A 6,134-nucleotide genomic window follows, 5' to 3' on the forward strand; every position below is an offset into this window, starting at 1 on the left:
CATCCAGAGGCTTGCACTATTGATCCAAAGACTGGATATCACACCCGACTGTGGCAGTAGGAGAACTTAAAATCAAATCTGAATAAATCTATATAAAGAAATCTGCTGACATTAACAATATCCACAAAGCTATCAGTTTGCTATACTTAAAAACATTTTGGCTTGTCATTAAAAACCCATTTGATTTGCCATTGTCTTTCACTGTTGGACATTGTCCATCCTTACTTGATCTGGCTAATATGTGAATACAGGCATAGAGCAAGGTGGCTGAATTTCAGTTGACATCTGAGATGACCTGGCAAAACACTCAGGTATTTCCTCCACATGCACTGCAGCAGTTGAAATGGGATGTTCATCACCCTTCTAAAGGATAAATTGGGATGTTGAGATTAATATTGAAGTCTGTACCCTGTGTTATATCAAGTTGGAACTGATTTCAACACTAGTTCCTTCTACAGAATGAATTTTGACATCACTGACCCAAGACTGCTACTCTCTGCTGCAAGAAGATAAGGCTCAGGGGAAGAACCTTTCCGGATTTTGATGGATTTTATCTGTCAAATGTGTTGCAAACAACAGGACAAAGAGCTTCAGTGGTTTCCACGGAAGGGAGAGTAAATATGATATGTCAAAAATGTTTTGTGTATTGTGGTCAGAAATAAATAACCAACGGAGTAGAAGAGCAGGACTTTCTTGGAATTATGAAATCATAAAGATCAGAAAGAAGTCGCTCAGTCCATCAAATCTTTGCTGACTATCAACCAGTTTTAGTTACCAGTACTTGTTCTGTTCCCTTCTGTGCATCAATGATTTAAGTTCTCATCTGGATACTTATTAATCTTTGTGAGAGTATCTTCCTCCACTACCCATTCAAACAGTGTTATTTAGAACCCAACAATGCTCTAGATAGAGAAGTACAACATAGAAAAAAAACATTTTAACCCATGATGTGCCAAACCAATTAAGCTAATGACACCTAATCCCTTCTTTGCACACATGGTTCATATCCCTCCATTCTCTGCATGTTCTTGTACCTGTCTCAGAGCCTCATGAACACCTCTGCTGCATCTCACACCACCATTATCTCTGTGGTTGCATTCCAAGCATCACTGCTCTCTGTACAATCTTGCCCTGCATATCTCCTTGGAATTTTATCCATCTCACCTTAAATGCACCCTCTAGTATTTGACGTTTTGGACTTGGGAAAAATGCACCACTTGTGAAGGTTATTTCTCAAATTCCCTTTAAGTCTCTTACCCTTTCAGTTTTTGATATATTTACCATTTGCTTTGTGGGTTCCCCTCATGTTTCCATATCTCTCAAACAGTCTGTTCAATCTCTCCTCTTAACTAAAGTCATCCAATTTTGTTGTTTCCTGTCATTTAAACTATTATCACATTGAAACAACAAGCAGAAGGGTTAATGCTATCTTCTTGTGAGTGAGGTGGCATTTGCAGGCAAAATCTAAATTGTTGCTTTGGCCATTACAGCTGAAGATGCCAGAAGTCTGAAATAAAATCAGAAATGGATTTAAAAAGATTAAAGTGTAGGAGCACCTAAGAGAAGAATAATGCAGCAGACATTTCAGGCTGACGACATTTCATTCCTCAATCCCAGACCTGACACAACATTTTTAAGCTGGGATATTTATTCTGTTTCCATAGACGTTGTCGCGTCTACTGAGTGCTTTCAAATTTTTCTATTTCTTCACAAAGCTGCTAGATAAATATAAAGCCAACAAAACAATCAAGTGACAAACATCCACTGCTTTACCAGACATTACTTATTTATTTAAATTGATGATCAGTTACAATTTTATGATAGGGCCAGAAAGCCATACAGCTTAGAAAATGGTCCTTCAGCCAAGCTGGTTAATGCTGACCAAGATTCTGATTTAAGTTAGTCTCATTTGCCTGCTTTTGGTCCATGTCCCTAAATATTTCCTATCCATGTGCTTGTCCAAGTGCTTTTTCAATGTTGCTAATGTACCCTTGCTCAACCACCTCCTCTGGCAGCTTATTCCATACACTGAACAAAATCTGGGTAAAAAAGTTGCCCTTAGGTTTCAATTGAATCTCCCGCTTTTCAGCTTAAACAGATAGTTCTTGATAATAATCTAGTTCTTGATTCACTAACCTTGGGAAAAAGATGGTGTATTCACCCTATCTATGTTCCTTATGATACATATTGAATACTTTGATGCTCTGCTGCTTTATTTCCAGATGAGTTTCAGGAGTGGATCTCATCACTTTACCCAAGGGTAGACCCTAATCTGTGTGAGTGACTTTCACCAAGGGATTTGGGAACAAGAGTGCATCACTGATTTGTCAATGTCAGCATCTGGGGGATGGGGGTGAATATCAGATTCATCATATCTTTGTAGTTATATTAGGAGGCACTTTCAGACAGAGAGCTTTTTTAAAATTTCATAATGATATTGCTTTCAATATCAGTGCCAAAGTGACCAAGTTACAGCAGTTTGTGATATGCAGAGGGAGTCTAATTGCATCTTAATTTTATGTATTGAGAAATGTTAACACATGCAGATATCTTTGTTCATCCCTCCCTTTTATATAACTAATTCCTATTTTTAAAAAAAGCAGATAGCAACAGAACCTGTCTCCCTATTGACTTTTGTTCAGGGGTTGATTTTGCTTTGAATTTCCTGTGCAATGTGTGTGCACCCAGTTTTGAGAAAGGATTATTTTTGCTGCATTGGGGGAAAGTAGTAACACCATATCTGTGTGCACACAGCAGAGTGCAAAGTGAGCAGAACATGGACAAACCTTGGACAGTATTGATCTGATTACGAAAAACTGGACATCAGTGGGAAGACAATTCCAGGTGTTTGGATTGCACCAGTGTTCAGTAGTATAAAGGTGTTCCCTGAGTTGTATTACTTAAGGGAGTTATCAATTACTGGCAGGTTTGATGTTGACTGAATTGGAAGCATTTTGCTTGATAAGAAGAGATGCACCCTGACATTGACAAAGATTCCCACATCAACAGGGAACATTCAAAATTGTGCTTTCAGTCAGTGGTGCAGAAAGCCCAGTGCATCTGTGGACGTGAGGTGCCCACTGTTCAGGACATTTACAGTGACAGGTGTGTAAAAAGGGCCCGAAAGATCATTAGAGACCCGAGTCACCCCAACCACAAACTGTTCCAGCTGCTACCATCCGAGAAACAGTACAATAGCATAAAAGCCAGGACCAATAAGCTCCAGGACTAGCTTCTTCTACCAGACCATCAGACTGATTAACTCACGCTGACACAATTGTATTTCTAAGCTATATTGACTGCTCTGTTGTATATCTTACTGTACATGCTATTTATTACAAATTACTATAAATTGCACATTCAGACGGAGATGTAACGTAAAGATTTTTACACCTCATGGATGGGAAGGATGTAAGAAATAAAGTCAATTCAATTCAATTCCTGGTTACTCTCAGATATGAAAGTTCCTTTGATCAGTGTGATGGGGAAAGGGGGCATGCTGAGTTGGGTCTCCTGTCACAAAAGGGTGTCATGGGGTCTCATCAGAAAACAATTCTCCAAGCACATCACCAAGAATCAACAAAACCATTCCCTCTATACAGACCTATCATAGCAGTGGTATGGCTACAGTGTGAAGATGGCGGCACATGCAGTCTCTCCAGCTCCAACCAAGGAGTAATTGTAAACAAGGGAAATCTGCTGATGCTGGAAATCCGAGCAACACACACAAAATGCTGCAGGAACTCAGCAGGCCTGGCAGCATCTATGGAAAAGAGCAAATAGTCGACTCTTCATGGGGGAAGGGTCTCGCCCAAAACATCCACTGGTCATTCTTTTCCATAGATGCTGCCTGGCCTGCTGAGTTCCTCCAGCATTTTGTGTGAGTTGTTTAATGGTGTAATTGCTCATCCTTTACATTTTGCATTATCGCCTGCAACAGCCACCCTGGGGAGACTCAGTCACAAGTGGTACACAAGTAAACTAAAGCTCAGAAAGTGTTGGTATTCATGTGAAATGAAAGTCAAAACCCTGCAGGCCAGCTCTCATAGCATGAACATAAATTTCTCAAAGTTCCAATAATGCTTCCCCCCTTCTTCATCATTCCTGATCCCCCTTTCCCCTCTCCCACCTGATATCCTTGCCTGCCCATCACCTCCCTCTGGTGTTCCTCCCCCCTTTTCTTCCTTCCATGGTCTTCGACCCTCTCCTATTAGATTCCCCCTTCTCTAGCCCTGTATCTCTTTCACCAATCAACTTCCTGGCTCTTTACTTCAACCCTCCCCCACTCAGTTTCACTCATCACCTTCTGTTTCTCTCCCCTCCCCCAACCTCTTAAATCTACTCCTCATCCTTTTATCTCCAGTCCCTCTCGGCCCAGAATGTCAACAGTACTTTCTTCTATAGATGCTGCCTGGCCTGCTGAGTTCCTCCAGCATTTTGTGTGTGTTGCTCGGATTTCCAGCATCAGCAGACTTTCTCTTATTTGAGAACACATTAGACCTGGTTTATACCAACATCCCTGATGCACACAAAGCTGCTCCCTCAGTTAGGATCCTTAGACCACTTATCTTTTATACTAATTCCTGCATACAGATCAATTATTAAGCCAGTTCAGAGCGAGATAAAGACTTTTCCAGAAGGAGCAACTCAGCATTGCAAGACTGTTTTGAAAACACGCACTGGAGCAAGGCCTGGGAGGCGGCTACCCAAGACCGTCACATTAACATCGATGACTATGCGAGATCTGTGTCTGGTTATATAGAGAAGTGCATTGAGGACATAGCCGTTATTAACCACATCTATGTGAGGGCAAATCAGAAGCCCTTGCCCCCTGAGGAACAGGCACCCTGTCTGACCGCAGCTGATGTGAGGAAGACCCGAGCCAAGGTCAATCCGTGTAAAGTGGGGGTCTGATAACATACCTGCCTGAGTGCTGAGGGACTGTGCAGCCCTGTTAACAGTGGTTCCAACAGACATCTTCAACATCTCTCTGGAATAGTCCCCTGTCTCCTCAGGCTTCGAGGAAGCCATTGTCATCCTAGTGCTCATGAGGGCAACAGTAACGGCTACCGTCCAGTGACAGTGAACTCAGCAATAATGATGTGCTTTGAGCGGCTGGTTATGGATCACATTAAATCTTATCTTCTTGCTAATTGGTTCCTTTGCAGTTTGCTCCATTGATGAGGCCACAGCCTCTACATTCCACTCCATCCTGTCCCACCTGGAAAATGTGCACCACATAGGCCAGGATGATGTTTATCGACTTCAGCTCGGCATTTAATGTGATAGTTTTCAATCACCCCTCAGAAGCTGGTGGGGAACTGTCCTGAGTGGGTCCCAACACCTCTCTCTGTAACTGGATCCTGGAATTCTTGACAGAAAGCCCACAGTTAGTCCGTGCTTGCAGCAACATCAGGAGCTCCATCACGCTGAGCGCTGATACCCCTGGGGCTGTGTGTTCATCCCACTGTTGGTCATGCTGCTAACGCATGATGGCATTGTTAGATCCAGTTCAAACCGATTGATCAAGTTCGCTGATGACACAACGGTGGTTGGCCTCATTAGCAACAGCAAATCGGCATACAGAGAGGAGGTGCGGTGGCTGGTAGAATGGTGCAAGCACAACAACTTGAGTCTCAATGTGGATGAGAACAAAGAGGTGACTGTGGACTTTCGGAAGGTGCAGGAGTACCATTCTTCACTGCATATACATGGCTCCTCCAAGTTTCTAGGAGTGCACATAATGGATGATCTCATCTGGTGCCTCAACACCACCTCTTTGGTCAAGAAAGCACAGCAAAGTCTCCACTTCCTGAGGAGATTGAGCTGAGTGAGTTTCCACCACCACCCATTCTAACTAATTTTTACAGGAGCACCCTTGAGAGTGCCCTGACTAGCTGCATTACCATCTGGTACAGGAATTGCAAGGCATCTGACCACAAGTTAATCCTACAAAGCAAGGACTACTTGGAGGATCATCAGCGTCTCTCTTCCACTCATCAGAGATATTTGTCAGGAGAGTCAATAATCCCTCCTATCTGTCCAACAATCTCTTTGACCTCCTACCATCAGGCTGGAGATACTGTAGCATTAGGACAAGAACTGTTAGGATGGGAAGCAGCTTACCTCCACAG

Source organism: Mobula hypostoma, chromosome 5 (assembly GCF_963921235.1).
Source record: "Mobula hypostoma chromosome 5, sMobHyp1.1, whole genome shotgun sequence".
NCBI lineage: Eukaryota > Metazoa > Chordata > Chondrichthyes > Myliobatiformes > Myliobatidae > Mobula > Mobula hypostoma.